This window comes from Podarcis raffonei, chromosome 9 (assembly GCF_027172205.1).
Source record: "Podarcis raffonei isolate rPodRaf1 chromosome 9, rPodRaf1.pri, whole genome shotgun sequence".
NCBI lineage: Eukaryota > Metazoa > Chordata > Lepidosauria > Squamata > Lacertidae > Podarcis > Podarcis raffonei.
The window spans coordinates 37,972,838-37,991,352 of NC_070610.1; the positions used below are offsets into that span (position 1 = coordinate 37,972,838).

General features: G+C 41.8%; 1 protein-coding gene across 4 annotated transcripts in view; it reads left to right on the forward strand.

The window, feature by feature from the left end:
- Positions 1 to 4,148: 4,148 nt before the first annotated feature.
- FSTL5 (follistatin like 5) overlaps positions 4,149 to 18,515 on the forward strand; it is a 362,814-nt gene continuing 348,447 nt past the window's right edge. For all 4 annotated transcript variants that reach the window (XM_053402951.1, XM_053402953.1, XM_053402952.1 and 1 more), the window contains exon 1: positions 4,149 to 4,422. The gene's annotated coding sequence lies outside the window, so the exon portion shown is untranslated. The remainder of the gene's footprint in view (positions 4,423 to 18,515) is intronic.

An 18,515-nucleotide genomic window follows, 5' to 3' on the forward strand; every position in this document is an offset into this window, starting at 1 on the left:
GCTCTGGTCCTTTAAAGATTCATGGCGGTATTTAACATTAAGCTCACAAGATCTCCAGGTAAGTCAAAGGGACTTCTCAAACACTTGGAATTAAGTACATCATTTGATTTTGCAGGGTAATGCTGACCTGGGATACTCAACATGATAAAGACAATAAGTATTAACACTGTGGGCTGCTAAACTGCTTTCCAGTGTATTACATCATTCAGTTTGCTGACTGATGTTTTTAGAGCTAATTAGTATTTCATAACTACCATTTCACTATGAGAATGTAAACACAATATGATCTGAGTTCAAGAGGAGAGCTATTTGCTATTTTGTGATTTTGTGAGGGGAATTTGTTCAAACGTTGCAGAAAATTCCATGTTGTGTTTGTTTTCCATTCATTTAAGAACTCCAAAGATATTCAGCTACATTAGAGAAACAAAGTTGATAGCTCAAACATTGAGGTCAGAATGAGGTCTTAGTCCTTTCAAAAAAATGTTTATAACACACACACACACTCTGTAGACCTTGGATGATTTCTGGGTACAAGGTAATGAATGGGTTGGATTCAGACTTGGTATTCCATTAGCAGAAGAGTTCTTTTCATTTGTGGAAGGTCTTAAGAGCCAGTGGAGGCTCCAGCTTTAGAATAGGATAATGTGATTTTCCCCAATTTTCACCACTTCAGGTCTTAGTGCCACTTTAATGAGAAGTGTTCTGGAGGTCACCAAACCCTCTTGTGGCATTGGGAGAATTCCCCTCATGGAAATTCTGGATCCCATCCAGATACCTTCTTTTTTCAACTAGCATATTCCACAGTATTCACCACTCTGGTAATTGCTCAGATATTTTGATGTTACTGGGCATGCTCACTTGAACTCAGAAAGCTCATCGACAACTACTGATATTTCTGCCACCATCTGGGATAAGAATCTGCTACATGGTACTGACTGAAGTATTAAAGGTACCAAGGATATGACTCAGAGCAAAAAGCATAGGTAGTATTGAGACACAGAACAAAGTGAAACTTAGTATAGTTTTATTCTGCTGTTCCATGTGAGTTTACCATCAAAAGAACAATTTTGATAAAGCAATGAAAATTAGCATTTTTTTAAAGAATAATTTTGCCTCTTGCTCAGCTGTTCACTCAGAACTCATTCACACATTAATGTTTTACCCCTGATACCCTGTTGCTTGATGACTGCTAGTCTCAGCTAACTCTGTGAAATTTATTATAAAATATTGTACAGTATTTGAGTTAAAACTGTATGATATGAAAGCTCTCTGTGATGACTGATTGACACATACAGTAAGTACCTGACCCTAGACAAGTGATATGATAGCTTTTGTATGAGGTTGAGTACCTTAAGCTACCATCTTGTTACCAAAGCATAAGCACCACTGAGCTCAATGGGATTTGCTTCTGAGCAAGTATTAGTGCAGTTAAAATGAAAGGGGGGTACATTAGACATAAATTCCACATTTGTTGATGAAGTGTGGGTGGGCAGTTCATTGGTTTCTGAGCCGCTGCGGTGAAAGATAGACAGAGGAAGTTGGCAGTCGAAGCGCCCAAGTGATAATTTCAGAAAGTACTGAATTTGGTGGTGTATCTCACTGCAGAAATTTACAAAGTAGGGGGAAAGAGATGGTAGATGACTCAGATTCCATCCAGTCAAGTGTACAAACCCAATTCTACCATATCGGATGAAGGAAAAATTGAGGGTAAAATTTTGCAGTGACAATTTAATTTCCTTATACTGGACTTTGTTTCATTTGACTTTAGGTAAAGAAGCAAAGAAAGATGCATAGTCAGTTGATTCATTTTGATAAGTTTTCATGCAAAAAAATATAGCAGAAAAGGTGAAAATGTAAGCAATTTCTGATTTGGTGGGTTTTAGCTTTTTATGTCCTGAGCACTGAAAGGGAAACAAAGAGTTAACATGTTCTCTCTATATTGGCTATGTGTAAAAATTTGCTGGCTTTATGCTCAGTTGGTTTGTAACATTTCAGCAGGAGATTTGGGGAATTTCCCCCATGTCCTTAAAGACATCGAAAAAGAAAGGCCAGTTCCAGCAGGCAAAAATCGCTCATTTCCTATTGATCCATGCTATGAGTTGCATAATATTGCATATACATTATGTAACACAACATAAAAATTCTGGATTGCTCTACTTTATATTAAGGCTATTCCATACAAACGTACCTTGGACTTGGGAGTAAGTCATTGAATTCAACAGGCCCTAATTCTGTGCAGGCAGCACAGGATTGCAATGCACATATATGTATACTGCGAACCTTCAGCACACAAGCAGTTCTTGGGAAGGCTAGCAATTGAATATACAAATAATACAGTCAATCAATAAAAATCAGTAGTACAATAAAGGACAGGAGATATAACACAATCAATCAATGGGGAGAGCAAGTAAAATAACTACAGTGGTTTACACATGGAAGAATATAATAGACACTGCCTGGCACCAAAAAGGTAAGACATATGTCAGCTGAGATGTCAGATGTCAGCTAGGGGTCCTGTTTGTGAAGGCAGATGAGATGAGTCATATTTGAAGTACTGTACTCCAGATAAATAGTTCAGTATGTGTAAAAAGAAAACCTCAGCCCATCAAGATACTATGCCGTTTTCTCTCAGATGGACTAGTTTATTGAATGCAGGGTGGGTTTTTTGTTTGCTTTCCCACAAAAGACTATTTTATTATGCAGATTGTGACCCCCTTAATCACATTATCTTGTGACTTGGGAACCATAACAATGTTTCTCCTTCCTGCATTGTAAACGTAATTTCAGGTGACCCTGAAGCCCCAGGTGTGGAATCCTTCCGCCATGTTTTCTTTAATGATTTCCTAGACTACCTTTGCAGGTTGGCAACTAGTCACACAAAGACGGCAAAGGAGGATATCCTGTGTAGAATGGATGACGTTTAACCCACATCCTTGATGCCTGGAAACATTCTGTCGTCTAACAAGTCCAGGTTCTGAATGCAGCACTGAATGGAGAGTGAAAAGCTCCACCAGTGCTTCTTAGTCTCTCTCTCCGTTGGCAAGTCTTCTCTTGACAAGCAGCGCATCTTAGCAGCCTCTCAGCCTAACCTACCTCAGCAGGTTGTTGTGGGGATTATATGGGGGTGGGGGGGGGAGAGAGAACCATGTGCACCTCATGGATCTCCTTGCAACGAGTAAATAAATACATGTAGAGCAGCCTCCCATCCCTGGAGCGCATAAGGTTCCAGGTTCATTCCCTGCTGCCTCCAGTTTTGAAAGGAGCCAATGCTCTACCAGCCTGAGCAGACGAAACGGAGTTAGGCAGCCACGTTTTGTGCAGTTTGGGCACAAACTTACGCAGGCAAGTCTTAAGCGTCTCCCTCCCCACCATGCAACGTAAACTGCCGAAGTCTCCTTGCTTTTTCCCTTGGGTGGGGGAGGCAAGAACCGCTCCGCTTCTGACAGAGTCGCCTACCCTGCTCCCGACGGGCTGGCTCCCCCTTCCCTCACCCTCTTCCCCAGGGATAGCTCAGTCGGTAGACTCTCCATCTCCGGGTCGTGGGTTCGAGTCCTCAGGGAGTTGGACTAGATGACCCTGGTGCTCCCTTCCAACTCTGCAATTCTAGGATTCTTCCCTCCCGCCGGCCTGAGCGAGTGGGGGACGGGAGGAGAACTCGCTTCCGGGCACGCTTGGCGCTCCCTCCGCAGCGGCGCTTGCTACCAGTTGCCGACCCTGGCGGCGGCCGTGCGCTGTCACTACAACGCCGTCTGCTCCCGGGGCCGTCTGCAGCTGCCCGTCCCCCCCCTCCTCGGTTTTATGCAAATGAGGGCAGAGCTCGGGCTGACGTGAGGAGAGAGGCGGGGCGCGCGCGCTGGGGCGGAGTGGCGGCGGGGAAGGAGGGAGCGAGCGAGCGAGCAGCTGCCGCCGGCTTCAGTGCCTGAGACTCGCGGGAAGGGGAAGGAGCTGGTGCTGTCCACTGCGCCGCTGGTGCTGAACCCGGGAATCCCGCCTGCTCGCTCGCTCCGCTCCTCAGCCCTCTTGGCCCCGCCCGCCCCGGAAGGCGTCCCGCCCCCCTCGCTTTCCACTCCGCCCCCCTGGTCAGAAGCAACTTGGCCAAGGAGCTTACCGGACGTAAAGGAGATTTTCTTTCTCTCTCTCTCTCTCTCTCTCTCTCTCAGTCCCGTGCTGTGTTCCTTGATGCTCAACTAAACCTGGACATTTCTTCGGAGTTTTGCCTACCCCAGATTATTGGGATCCTCCTCCCCTCCTTTCCCCCCTCCTTTGCAACCTTTTGCATTTTGGACTTCCCCCCCTCCTCTTTGGTTCCTAAAGCAGAACACCTAAAAAGGAAGAGAATATATATGCACGATCCTTGCGACTAACAGGACATAACATTCTCCCCCTGCTTCCCTTTGGGGACTTTAGTGACTCTTCGATCAGGTAAGAGCGAAGGGGGATCGGGCTTGTGGCAAATGCAAGCTCCTTTTGGAATTAACGTGGCTAAGGAAGCGGGTAGAGTTTGGGGGCGATGCCAAAGGACGGGGGAAAGTTGCGAGCCTGTTAGTCCGCAGCTTAATGTAAAGAAGGACGGGGCGAGGGGAAAATATTTCGGCGGCTCTGCTCAATATCATCGTGGGCTTAGTAAACAAGAGATGAATGCAGAATGAAGCCCGGGAGGCGGATGAGGTGGGGTGCTCGTGGCAAAGTTTTCCGCACACGCTTCTCCTGGTCGTGGTCTCGGGGCTTTTAAACAATGTTATTTCGCCTTGGAAGGGGAGATCGAGAGGTGCAAGCAGGCAGATTGATTTCCGTTCTTGTTGTTCTCGGTTTTAATTAAAACGCGTTAAAGAAGCTCCTCCGAAGAAACGACGGCGTTGGAGGGCGAGTAGATTTCTCATTGATTCCGACGGGAGAGAAGAAGGGGGCAGAGAGGGGGGGGGAGGATGTGAGGTTAGTCTGGGAAGCAGCGAGCAAAGCAGGAATTAGAGAGGATTTGTGGAGGAAATGCCTGATGTGCCCTGCGTGCGTGTGTGTGTAAGAGAGAGAGAGAGATCAGGCGTGATCCTTAGAGGTTGTGGAGGATGACGATGATCACAATCAGACAGATCTGCCTGATATGAAACTTACGAAACTCGGTTTTACAAAGGACTTGACCCCTCTGTTCCCAAGGTCAGCCCCCAGGATTGAAAGTTCCCGGTTGTCTGTTCCACAGTATTGATTTGGTCAATGTCAGGCCTTCCCTCCAGGCTAGAAGTAGATGCAAATGTGAAGCTCCAGTTTAATAGCACAGTAGTATTACGTCTGGTGTTACAGATCCTCTCCTGTTTGGAAAAGAACGTAGGCAGATAGAAATGCCTCACTTTCCCACCCTAGTTTAACCTTTGGCAAGCCCTTCTCTATTCCAGGGATCTGCTAAGGTAGTTACTATGAGTTGCCAGACTTCTTTCTATACATAAAGGAGAAGAAGCTGGGGGTATTTACTATGTGAGTTAAATGCTGATTCTGGAGTGGAAATTTTATAGCCAATTGGGAGGGAGATGACTGAACTGAAATGGGAAAGCACATTATGTTTCAGCCTGTATTGCATCATGTTGCAGATCACTTGATTATCTGAGAAAATGTTTATTTCTTTACATAAGATATCAGTGACATTTGTGTTATATCTGTTGTCCAGCATTTCCTCTCTCTCTCTCTCTCTCTCTCTCTCTAATGTTTGGTCTGGAAAGAATGAGCAGAGCAATGGCAGTTATGTTCCAAAGTATCATTAGTATTTCTTTCCTTTAAAATTCTTTATTTAAAGTTGAACTGTGATGTTATAGTGAACATCTGCTAACATAATGCAGAGTTTTTCAGCAATTCAGAAATAGTGGGAAGTAAGATAAGCACCTGTTAGTAGGGAAAAGTTTTGAAAGCTAAACTCCAGTATTATGCTCATTTAATATTGAAATTTTAGCTTGAAAAACAATGAATTCAATTCCTTCCATTAATCAGTTATTCCCCTTGATTACTTTAGGAGTAAGTGTAAAACATGCTGTGTTGTGATTTACAGTCTAATGACTGCACACAAGTCTATTTCCAGGGTATTATATACTTCTATATTAGTGTAAAAAATAAATGAGCATTCTCAAATGATCCCTTTCCTCAATTTGGGTATAAAGGAAGGGGATATGAAATGCCAGGATATCTGTTTTCAAAATATGTGAAGAAAACTATCATTAGTAACTATGGAAATGAAGAAAAGCATTAAGAGCTAGTTCTCTTGCAGTGCCAGGATAGACATGCAGAGGGCCTGAGCTTGTAAACATGTTTTTATATAATAATAAATGCATCCATGCAGATATCCTGGTTAAATGTTTCACGTACATATATACAGCTGTGAATGAATATGTCTTTTGCTGTTAATATAGTCCAGAAAATGGTTTACAATCAGAGCTTCCCAAACTTTTCATGTTGGTGACACACTTTTTAGACATGCATCATTTTGCGACACAGTAATTCAGTTTTGCAAGCAAACCGGAGGTTAAACTAAGCCCTTATAAAAGCATTCCCCCGACACACCTGCACACTGCACCCGACACATGTCTGATCTACATTGTAGAAAGTTGTATATATCTAACTTGGAAAGAGAACTTAATATTCTTTGGAATCCCAGAAGGAATGGACTAAGTTACTTCTTCAGTCTCTGCTCCAAGTCTCTTCCTTATGAGAAAATGGTTCCACTGTTGGGACCACAGCTAGTATAAAGATGGGGAGGGTGTGTGCACCATCTTGAGCTCTTTGGAGAAAAGGTGTGATATGAATATAACAAAATATTAAAAATGCATATTCTTCACATGATAGTTGCAACATCAAGTGATGAGTTGCAAGTGTAAATGGGCCATCACAGATACAACACAGTAATACAACTTGAATTTTGTACCATATCATCTCAAGCATCATGCCTTTCAATAGCCAGTTCACAGCTGCCAGCCACCATGTACAGCAACCAAGTGATGGGTAATGAAGGCCCCAGTCCTAAACACTTTTAACTGAATTTAATCCTTTTTGATTAATACAGAATATCCAAGCTTGTGCATTTAGAACTGTAGGCCTTGTTAAGATGGCAATCTTAGAGTACCAACTGATCTCAAATAGTATACCTCCCTAGAACAATGGACTTTCTGCAATCTTCAATGCAGTTTTGAACTTCATGATTGGGATTCTCCTTAGCTCTATCAAGTTGTTACAATGTGAGTACAAAGTAGTTGTGTGTGTGTGTAGCCCTTTCCTCATCACATGGCTCCTTCCAGCAAATATTTAATCTTTCATGGTTCTAAGTTACATAGGAAACCTACATTAGTAGAGGAGAAGTTCTCTTCCCAACATGCGGAAGGTGATGTTCCCTGTAACAGGGATGTGATGATGGTTTCTGAGTCCAATTTAAAGTGCTGGTGCTTTCCTTTAAAGTTCTAAACTGCTAAATGTCTAAATACCCAAATGACTGACCCTTGCCACACCAGGCTGCCTGTGTCCTGAAGCAGGAGAGGCCATGCTTCAGTTAGACCTGCCTGAATATTTGAGACCTGCAAAGGATACCATGTTGGTGGTTCCATCACTATGTTGAGTCTGCAGGAGCAGTGGTACATGAGAGGGTCTTCTTTGTGTGGCCCCTAGGTTGTGGAATGCTCTCCTCTCTAGGATGCATATGACATCATTGTATATATTTTGACAATAGGCAAAGAAATGCCTTTTTTTGCAGAGGCTCTTGTGAGATGGAAGTTGACATCAGAATATACATTCCATTACACTGTTGTTGTATTTTCTGATTGCTGCTGATTCAGGTTAATTTATGGTCTTGTAATGTTTATGAATTTCATTGTTTGTTGTATTGAGTGGGATGTAACCTACCCTTGGACTCCATGATGGAGGGTGGACTATAAATGTGTGTGTGTCAGTCAGTCTTTATTAGATGTGTATTATGTTTCTACAAAGGAGTGGGCCTTTTCCTTGGAGATACCACATGAAGACCTTTCTATTTCATAAAGTCGGAAGGGACCCTGAGGGCCACAGTAGTTGGTTTTTGGAATTGTATTCTGTTTTTAGCTTTCTTCTCTTCTCTTATTACATTTTCTTATGCTGATTTGTTGGTTTTAAATAGTATTTATATTGTGTGTGAATTAATTTTATTCATACTTTTGTTCATTGCTCACCAAAAACTTTTTATGAAGGTGGTTAACAAATATTTTTACTGAATGAATGAATGAGCAAATATATATAAACGCTACAGAACATAGGTATCCAGATAGTCAGAATAACACACAAGGCTTTAATACTACACTATTACAGTGATAAAGTCTTGGCACATCAGGTTATAGGATTGGGCTGACAGGTTGTAATTAGAACATTTTATTGCCTCAGAAAGTCAATTTTGTTCCCTTGACCATGTTTAATCATGTCCAATTCGAAGTGCAGTGCCTTGGTCTCATAATTCATGAGAATATGAAGTTTAAAGAGTTAAGTTTGAAGCACAGCTGGCAAAACTGATTGCTTGAAGTGTGTTAAAGTTTACTCTATTTGCATTTGAATTAATGGAAGGTGGTGTCCAGCAGGGTTTTATAGAAGGAGATTCTAAAGTGTTTGGCATGTGGTGATGTACTTGAGAAGTACTTGAACACACTAAATTGAGTATGATTCAATGTTGTTTGTGAGCAGAGTTGAAGAGCTTTTAAAAAAGTAATGTGGTTATTTCACTGAGCAAGGTGTATAAAATTTTCATTTGTATGGGTGATAATTGTAGGCTGAAGACTGAAGACTATTGTAGATAAGTGTAGACTGAAGACTGAAATGTTTTAATTGTTACTGAACTTCCATGATCTCTTTAAATAATAAAGAACATAGGCAATGATCATTGACCTAGAAAAGCACATTAAAAATGAAAATTATTTGTTGGAATGCTTGGATGATGAAATCAGCACATCATCATGACTTCATTTCATGCAGGACCCATAAGGTTTCACATTTTCCTACATGGTAGCAATTTTGAATAATCAAGGCTAATTGTAAAAGTTTAACCATATCTGGAAAAGTTGTTTGTTCTGCAAACTTTGGGGTGGTTCCATATAAGTAAGCATACACAATTGCTGCAGATTTACTAGTGTTCTCCTTTGTAGCTTACCAATGGGTGAACCATGACCTCAGGCTGGGATGGTATAGAAGTGGACGTAAGGACTCCTGCTGAATGAGGTGACTTATGAGTCATCTGAGTTCTCCTCAAGCCAACATTGGAACCTAGATGCAGGGGCCATGTCACAGGCATTTATAATTCATTTCATTGCTGGGGGCGGGGCAGCTCCAGGCACACATTCCTTGTCACAATCAGCTGCCCTCCACACTATACTTGAATGTGCTTATTATTCATGTGCTTATTGGAGCCCCTGGACCTGCAAATGATTTCTGGGTCAGTATTTTTTTTTTTTTAATTCATACAATTAATTTATGTGTGGCCACCTTTCTTTGTACAGTGTTACCTCAGGTTACGTACTTAATTCTGGTGGAACACTCTGTCACAAGAGACTAGGGCCCTGCGGGACTTGACATCTTTCCGCAGGGCCTGCAAGACAGAGCTGTTCCACCAGGCCTTTGGCCAGGGCACAGCCTGACTCCCTCCCTCGGCAATCTTCGCGGAGCTCTGGCCCAATGGTTGCCAGTGGCTTGAATTAATTAATTTTATAATGAATGATTTTAGAGTGTTGTTTGTGCTGTAGTTTTGTACTGTTTTGTTGTTGTTAGCTGCCCTGAGCCCAGCTTCGGCTGGGGAGGGTGGGATATAAATAAAAATTATTATTATTATTATTATTATTATTATTATTATTATTAATTCGTTCCGGATGTCCGCTCTTAACCTGAAACTGTTCTTAACCTGAAGCACCACTTTAGCTAATGGGGCCTCCTGCTGCCACCGTGCCGCTGGAGCAGGATTTCTGTTCTCATCCTGAAGCAAAGTTCTTAACCTGAAGCACTATTTCTGGGTTAGCGGAGTCTGTAACCTGAAACATATGTAACCTGAAGCATATGTAACCCGAGGTACCACTGTATTGGTTTTGAAAATATTGTCTTCAGGAGCAGCCATATGAGTGCAAAACAACAGGTTCACTGTGGCCATTGTCAGTGATATATATGTTGTTGTTTTTACAGAATTTTTACAGAAAATTGTGGTGTATGAAACAGTTCTTAAGCTTATGCCTGCGCCTTGAGGTCATGAATGGACCAGTACAGTTTCATCAGACTCTACTGAGCATTATCCAATTCGTGCTGACAGTGGCATGGCATGTGGGGGCCCACAAGGGTGGTTGCCCCAGGCATGAAATTGTTAGGGGAAGAAAATTTAAACACCTGGTGCTGCCTCAATACAACTGTGCACATCCATTGCTGGGCTGCACCTCCATGTGAACCAGGAAGTGACCTCTGCAGATAACAAAGTGACTCTTCTTTTCTTATCTCTGCAGTTGCAATCTCCTGAGTGACATGGATTTCATTAGGCAGCTGAATGTGCTTGTGTAGTCCTGTCTGTATCCCTCCCACCCACACCCTCTGCAGGTCCGGGCTCTGGCAACCCATGCTATGCCACTGCATACTGATAAATCTTTGTCTTCTTAGTTTCTTCATACCAAGGCCTTTATCTCTATCAAATAGTTGAGGAGCTGGAAGCATAAGGATAAGAAAATCAAGTTGTCCCCCTCCCCCCCAAAGAAAGCTTGAGAACCAACATTTTGGTGGAATGGTTATATTTATTGAAAAGAGGATGAACAGGTGTCAGAGTGGCCCTAAATTGGTCAGGGCCTCGGGTTGCCTTCTTGCCCCTTAGGAAATTCCTGAGGAGTTTCCTTCAGGTTAAAGTGTGTGTGTAGCAAATTTGCCACTGTTAAAGGTGGAACTACCCATATGAAAATTAAGAAAATAATTTTAAGGAAGAAGCTTTAGCTCAGTAAAGGAATGCATTATTTGCACATGAAGGTGCAGATCCAAGATGGTTTTCATGATCGTTGGACACATGGCAGCAACTTGGAAATCTCTGTACCTTTACACTAGTGTTAGAAACTGGGATAGAAAAGCTAAGAGACAAATGGCTCCTGGGACCTGAGTTGTGGGTGCCAAAACAGAATGTCTAGTCATCATTTGAGGTGCTTACAAATGCAGAATCTTTAGGTGCGAAATGTGCCTGGCGCTCTGCTAATTTCAAACCCTGCTTTACATATAAGTAAGTAAAACAGGCATCTCCATGCCCAGGCTTGTACTTTAAGCACTGACAACATTTAAGATGTTTATGTAAAAAATGCAGAAAGATAATAATTTGTATGGTAGAACTTTCAAATGTTGCACATAGCAATTATAGACAGGTTCCTAGCAAATAAACAAGAAACTTCATAGTTAAATTACTTAATCTACTGTTTCTAATAGTAACTTTAGTGAAAAGATATCAAATACCAGAGCAGGGAAATGTCTCTAACAGAGATCTTGAAAATGTAGGGCTGAAAGCCCTCTTTTTACTGCCAGTAAAATATAGCTGTACTGGTTATGGGCAAAACAGACCATTGGTCTGACTAGGCATAAGAGCATTGTTCCGACTTCAAGGAATGGATAAATAAGAAAGTAAAGTATTGCCAAAAGGATGTGTGCTATAATGTACCGTTCATTTCTCCCCCAATTGCCCTTCTCACATTACAAAAGACATTCAACTCAATTTAAAAGCAATACATTTAAAAACCGCGAATGTACTTTTTATGCAACCTATAATTAACTGTGAGCCTTCACTGCCATTTGATTCTATTGAAAATAATTACTTAGCAGGACTGAATCATGAACAAAGTAATCAGAGGTGGAGGTTTAAAAATTTCAAACACATTTCTGCAAAAATAGAAACACTCCTGTGCACAGAAATAATAGTTCATTATTGAGGTTGCATGTGGACGACTACTACCCATGCCCTATTGGCACAGTGACTTGTGCAACCACTGACTAGAGCAGGGGCAACCAGTGTGGTATCCTCCAGATGTTGTTGGACTACAATTCCCATCATCCTTGACCACTGGCCACGATGGTCAATCAGTGGCTCAGGCTAATGGGATTTGGAGTGCAACAACATATGGAGGACACAACTTTGGCGATTCCTAAATCAAAAGGATTATCATGAAACTAAAAAAGTCCAAAGGACAATCTACTTTTCTATAAAGTATGAATAAAATAAGGTTCATGAGTAGGTGGTGGAGTCTTTCATGTATTGTTCAACTTCGGGGAACTCTGTTTCACAGAGACTGAAAATAACCCTGCATTAGGGGGGAGAAATATCTGACCATCTGAATCTACTCTAGATTTAAAAATGTTGACCTTTAGATTAATTGCACAGTACATGTCCATACCCCCCCAATTAATCTCTTTGAGTCAATGTGATACATGGGGTATTTGATTGGACAGACCAAGCTAGCACACAGTTATTATGCATCAGAATGGAATATCTATATACGGTATGTATCATTCCTAGTATATGTTATAATTATCCAGCACACAACTGTGCATATTCATATTTTGTGCAGGTATTTGAGATCAACTGTTGTATAGATTGTTCTCCAAGAGGGTGAGCTCACCAATCAGATCATTTATAAAGGAAGTGTGCAAAGTGCAACTGAGGTATCAATACAGGGTTTTTTTAAAGGGTATGCTTCCTGTGTGTACCTGTGGCATAATGTGAGAGGTGAGTAGGGTAGAAGCTGTAGGCTTGCTGCCATAGACATGGAAGGAAAATTGCTGCATCTTCCCAAGGCTTATGTTCCTGTGGATTTACCCTTGTTCTCTAGCAAGAGGACTGCTGTCTTTTCTTCTTGGGCATTGCATTTTAAAAAACGATTTTTGCATCTCACTATTTGCTTTCGTTTCTCAGTAGTTAACTGCCTTGTTATTTATTTTTAATTGTTGAGGCTTCTACTTAAGAGACAGACTCTCAAAGATCCCAATGGAACAGGTCCTAGGAGACTCCCTTGTTTTCATGAAAGATGATGTAACATCAACTCCAGAGATCAAAAGTCTGACAAAACAAAAGGTGAATTGTGGGAGTATAAGGAAAAAATACAATTTCCAGACTATGAAGATTCCTGCAGGTCTTTGCACAAGGCACTTCCTCCCTCAGTATCATCTTTCCAGAATGAATGGAAAGTTTGTCATGATGTGCCAAAAGAGATGTCAGAAATTGGAGGTTATACTTTCTAGCCCCTCCTGCATTTATTACTTAAAATTGATTTCTGGGTCCCTTTCTCCGCCTTCAGTTGAGGGAAGATTCATCAATATTAGAGAAGGATGGGAGAGCAGGAGATGTTCAGAGAACAGGTCAAATGCAAATTGCCTAATGTTCTGCAATGCACATAAGAGTTTTGCTATTTCATTGTTTTAGCATGACATGAAAATTGTGTGGCAGTTAGCCTGTGGACCCTGTACTGGCTTCTTGGCTCAACCTCGCAGATCTCTGGGACCATCCTCGCATCCTTTGGCCTGAAAGGCTGTAGAACCTGAAGCTGACCTTGATCTCCACCCTATCACTTCCATACCATCATTGCATTCCATTTGCACCACTTTTCTCATTTTCTCAAAAAGTCAGTCAGTCTTTTGAAGTCCATCTAGGTGGGCAGCCTCCTTTGTGATAATCATGTACTTTCTTTCCCCACATTGTGTCTTCCCCGTTCTCTGCAAACTGTGAAAATTCTCATGCATCTACGTATTTCCCTAATCCTTTGTCCTTCATAAAGCAGGACATAAGCACTAGTTAGGAGTGGAATGGTCTTTTTTTATCTTGCCTTCCATTCACCTTTATGCAACAATGATTTCTGGGCCCTCTAATTTTGCCAGTGCTGTTATAGGTGGCATACTGATTCGCAGCTACGGCAGCTTTAGGCACAGTTGTAACAAATAACTTAAAAGTGAAAGATTCTTTATCCCTGTACTAATCTCCTGACTCATAAAGTCCCCAGCCAGATGTTTGTTGTCTTTTTATTTATTTATTTTTTTAAAACCCACAGGGTATTTGCAGATAGGTCATACAGGCTAACGTATTTTTTTTCCTTCAAAAAAAGGACTTCACCAGCGACAATGGAGTTCTGAAATATTACCGTAATCCTTAGACTCTTGGTCGTCCACTGCTCCTGTAATCCATTAGCATTACATTAAAATTCCTGCTCCATTTGACTACTCAGTAAGTGGTAATCTGGTGGTTACAATGAAAGGGGAAATTTGTATGGTTTTCCTATTGCTAGTTTTGATAGTGTGTGTATATTTCCTTATTGCTGGTTTTGCTAGACAAATCTATTCTGGTAAATGCTATGTTTAATATTAATGTGTGGGGCGATTTATTTATTTACCTGGGACATTAGGACCCAAATAATATAAATTATGTTTAATCCTTGTGTTGTGCTAAGCAGTGCCTGGATTGCTGACATTGTCTCCACTGAATTTGTTGTTTGGTGTTCCCTAGCTGCTACCAGAATGTAATTCAGAGAATTATTACCAGGGAGAAATAATTGAGTGTCTTGTATTTTCATGATCCTTTTGCCTTCAGCAGGGAGGGATGGTAGTGTTATAGGCACCTTACAGCTTTCATCTAAAGCTTTAGCTGAGCTCCTTATGCACCTGAAATTAAAAAGTGGCACCCCTGTAGGCCAATAAACCTGTGGATTAATATATTTGTGCCCTTTTACATATTTTTATTTCTTGGTCTATATTACCTGCTGCTCAGGGCTCATAGCTAGTAAATTTCCTTTTGCATATGGACATTTTAAAAAAGGTTTGTGTGATATATTCGTCACTGCAGTCTGACAGCTTTCTTTCTAAAATTATGGGATTTTGAAACCCTACAGCACCATACAAAATTAGTTTACCAGGTTGAGAAGGGCTGCTACATTAGCTTTCTGGCAGGTAGGTTGCTGTTGCTGACCAGGTGGAAAAAGGGCAAGATGGCAGGAAGGTTGCTGCAATGCAAATTATTATTATTATTATTGTTATTATTAGTTCTTTATTGGTTTACCCAGCCACTCTGGGCGGCTTCCAACAAAATATTAAAAATACATTAAAAACATCAGTCAGATGTCTTCTAAAAGTCAGATAGTTGTTTATTTCCTTGACATCTGATGGGAGGGCGTTCCACAGGGTGGGTGCCACTACCGAGAAGGCCCTCTGCCTGGTTCCCTGTAACCTCACTTCTCGCAGTGAGGGAATCGCCAGAAGGCTCTTGGTGCTGGACCTCAGTGTCTGGGATGAACGATGGGGGTGGAGATGCTCCTTCAGGTATACTGGACCAAGGCCATTTAGGGCTTTAAAGGTCAGCACCAACACTTTGAATTGTGCTCGGAAATGTACTGGGAGCCAATGTAGGTCTTTCAAGACCGGTATTATGTGGTCTTGGCGGCCGCTCCCAGTCACCAGTCTAGCTGCCGCATTCTGGATTAGTTGTAGTTTCTGGGTCACCTTCAAAGGTAGCCCCACATAGAGCGCATTGCAATAGTCCAAGCGAGAGATGCACTGGCGGAGCCCATTGGTGGGCCTGCAGGTGCATTTGCAACCTGCCTACCTCCTAGCTGTTTTGCCTCCCCCCACCCTTCGTAAGCAACAACAACGCACCTGCCTGGACACTAGTCAAGATGTTTCACCCCATTCAGAAAGACAATTTGCCTATTGGATTCTGCTGCCCTTGGATATTTTAGTGCGCACGTGTCTAGAAATGTAGTGCTCCCAGTCCAAAGTACTTTGGAAACTCAGATGCAGCTCCCAGACAGTGACTTCCCCATCAGCTCTATGAAGAAGACAGCTCCACTTCTGCCCCCTTTTGTGAACTCATACATGCTCACAATGAATTGCTGGATATGGGCAAATAACTTTTCAAAATATTTCTAATTGATATTCAATGAACAGTATAAGATGCATATCTAAATTTGATCATCCTTGGCATTTTTAGTGAAACATTGATGTGATTGAACATCCTTTGGCACACCCATCATGGCTGGGTAAAAATGTAAAGGTAAAGGGACCCCTGCCCATTAGGTCCAGTCATGGCCGACTCTGGGGTTGCGGCGCTCATCTCGCTTTATTGGCCGAGGGAGCCGGCGTACAGCTTCTGGGTCATGTGGCCAGCATGACTAAGCTGCTTCTGGCGAACCAGAGCAGCACATGGAAAGGCCATTTACCTTCCCGCCGGAGCGGTACCTATTTATCTACTTGCACTTTGAACTGCTAGGTTGGCAGGAGCAGGGACCGAGCAATGGGAGCTCACCCCGTCGCAGGAATTCGAACCGCTGACCCTCTGATCGGCAAGTTCTAGACTCTGTGGTTTAACCCACAGCGCCACCCGCTTCCCATCATGGCTGGGTAGCATCCTATAATCAGTAATGAGCCAAGGAAAGCATTGGCTCCCTTAGCAAAGCTTCCTTTAGTCAAATGTGAGAGCATCAGCATCATCGTTCTGCTCTGCTTTGTCGACGCTGGCCAAATTGTTAGTATAACTGAATAGCACTGTGGTCAAAACTTGGATTATAAGACAACACAGTGGAACAATGCTCAAAGCTAAAAGCTATACACCAGTCCCTAAGCTCTGCATCTGTATGGTTCAAAAGTAAGGCTAATATTGAGAGATACTTTGAGCACTGAAAAGTTGTGCTTATATTGTGAACTTATTTAAGTCTAGAATTGTAGGTATACATTTCTTTTTCATCTTAACAGCAACTATGGCTGAAATCCAAAGTTCTACTTTTTGACATTCTCTCTGTCTTTGAACAGCAGGCCCTTGTGCTATATCACAGATTGCTCTTGAAATATCCCTCAGTTAACCAAAAAAACAAGCCCAAGCCTCCATTGGGAGCACAGAATTAGCTGCACTGTTGTTTGGTTCTTATTTCTTAAAAATAAATTTCACTAAGTTAACTTCCTTAATTTTTTTTAATGTATATTAAAAATACACACATTTTCCATGCTCACCAACAGACCGGTGAATGCTTCTCTTACAAGTTTAATTTTAACAGGCCCACACTTAGGCTGGACTGTTTATTCAAAGGGGGAAAGTATGAAAAGTGTGAAAAAAGTATGAAAAGTGGAAATGTTTATTTCACCCACTTCAAGGATGTGACAGAATCTATAAATCACTGCTGCAATGTGGCCCTGTGTTCAGGTCAATGCAGGTCAAATGCAGATCAAATTCAGGTCAAATGCACTTAGTGGAGTCTCACTTGGTAGACAGGCCCAGTAGGATTTCCATGAAGAAAAAATTAGATAGCTCCTGCTATCAGATATATTTTTGGAGAGATTGCAACATAATTTCCCCTACCGCCGCTATCATCTTCATGGGAGCAATTATAATTTATTACATTTATTCACCACTTACTACACAAAGTGTCCTGAAGCGACCTACATTTTTTTAAAAAAGAAAAGAAAACCCTATACAGTTCTGTGTAAATCTGTCAGGGATGTATCCCTTCAGCCCCCTGGGTATGTTTATAGCCACAGTAAAGAATTGGGAGAAGATAGCTCTCCTTGCTAAGTGAGCCTTGGGTATATGAACATAACACTAATATCACATCTTTGCTATCCAGCATTCATCAATGTCAGGGCACAGCGTAGTCTTTCGTATGTATGCTGCCAGGGTGCAAAGATCCGCCCAGCGCCCCCAAATGTAGTTTAGCCCCCAAATTAACTTTTATTATGCTTATGTCAGACACCACGCTTATGCCTTATCTCTTGTTTACAAAAGAAGGGAGGAAAAAGAAACAAACTTTTTATTTGCTCACTGATTTACAATACACTTATACTTAAGTATACACCACCACCACACTTAAAGTTATAAGTATTGTTTAGGCACCTACTTAGGAGAAACACCAGTCGTGTCAAAGGTGCCGCTGCTGCCGCATAGCAGCTCAATACAATACGTAACATAATATTTTTATGAAAGAGTTAATTTTGCGTGCACGGCGCCGTTGAGAATGACAAGCGCCACCGTTGTGAATGATGCCACAACGTCTTTGGTAAATGAGCACACAAAGTTGAAAGTCCTTTAGTGAAACAGTAGGTATACATTTCGGTAATACCTAGGTATATATGTATTTTGTTTTTCTAGCTTGATCAAAATTATTTATTATTTCATAACAGGTAGATTGTTAAGAGCTTAGGTGGCTTCAGCAGCGGGCGCCTGGTGCCCCCCAGAATTCAGCGCCCGGGTGCCCCGCACCCCTTGCACCCCCGGGTAAAGACGGCCCTGTCAGGGCAGTCCCACCTCTGTAAGGACATAGTAATAATAATAATAATAATAATAATAATAATAATAATAATAATAATAATAATTTTTTATTATTTGTACCCCGCCCATCTGGCTGGGTTTCCCCAGCCACTCTGGGCGGCTTCCAACAAAGATGAAAAATACACTAAAATGTCACATACTAAAAACTTCCCTGAACAGGGCTGCAAGGCAAATGATGCACAAGGAGTGTCCTTAACTCAATAATGCCCCAGTGTACACATCTTATATTTCATGA